The sequence below is a fragment of the Nycticebus coucang genome, chromosome 6 (assembly GCF_027406575.1).
Source record: "Nycticebus coucang isolate mNycCou1 chromosome 6, mNycCou1.pri, whole genome shotgun sequence".
Lineage (NCBI taxonomy): Eukaryota > Metazoa > Chordata > Mammalia > Primates > Lorisidae > Nycticebus > Nycticebus coucang.
In genome coordinates, this window is record NC_069785.1 from 48,179,479 (window position 1) to 48,180,544 (window position 1,066).

Here is a 1,066-nt window from a genome sequence, read left to right on the forward strand (position 1 = left end):
ATAGCTAAAGAAACTGCACAGAAACCACATAATGAGTCCATTCAGAACCAAAGCCAATGCACCATACTCATCTGACACCTTAGGACCTATTTATAGGAAAAGTTTTCTCCCTACCATGGCTACTTAATAAAATAGAAAAAGTGGCTATTTTTCTATATGTGCAGATATCAAAGTAGGGACACAAAAAATACTAAAAAAGCAAGGAAACACAATACCCATGGAGGAACTAATAATTTCCAGGTAACAGACACCAAAGAAAAGTAAATTTAGTGCTTACTTTGGCAGCACATATATTAAAATTGGAACAATACAGAGAAGATTAGCATGGCCCTGTGCAAGATGACGTGCAAATTCGTGAAGCATTCCAAATTTTTAACATATTCTCCTAAGTAAAATATCTCAAGAATGGAAGAAAAAGTATATGATGTACTCAGTACTTTCATGAAACCAATTTATATTTACTCACACTTTCTTATGTAAGATAGATCACAACTATAGCCCAGGATGAGGGAGAGAAATGGAGTGGGAAGGGAGAGGAGGGGGGAGGTTTGACAGAGGGGGGGTAAATGGTCGGATCACTCCTATAGAGCATATTGCAAGGGTATAAGTCAAATCTATCAAGTATAGAACATAAATGCCTTAACATAATAATCAAGTAAATGAGGCAAAAGCTATATTAATTAGTTTGATTTAAGCACTCCAAATTGTATAAAAAAAACACATTGTACTTCACATATACATAAATGTATTCATGATCTATGTGTGTATGACTTAATAAAAGGAAAAAATAAATTTACATAAATTCCCCATTATAAATTCAAAATAATAATCTTAAGGAAATTCAGTAAGACATAGAAAATATAAACATTTTAATAAAATCAAACAATTCATAATCTGAATTAGAAATTCAACAGAGATATTACAAAAAGAACCAATTGAATTTTGAAACTAAAATATCCAATGAACAAAATAAATAAGAATTAAGAGCTACAAAAATAGACTAGATCAAGTAGAGAAAGGATTTCTGAACTCGAAAGAGAGGTCTTTTTAAATAGCCCAGTTAGAG

General features: G+C 31.6%; 1 non-coding gene across 1 annotated transcript; it reads left to right on the top strand.

The window, feature by feature from the left end:
* Window positions 1-269: 269 nt before the first annotated feature.
* LOC128589379 (U6 spliceosomal RNA) lies at window positions 270-374 on the top strand. Its single transcript, XR_008380971.1, has one exon. It is a non-coding gene; the product is annotated as a U6 spliceosomal RNA (small nuclear RNA).
* Window positions 375-1,066: the final 692 nt, after the last annotated feature.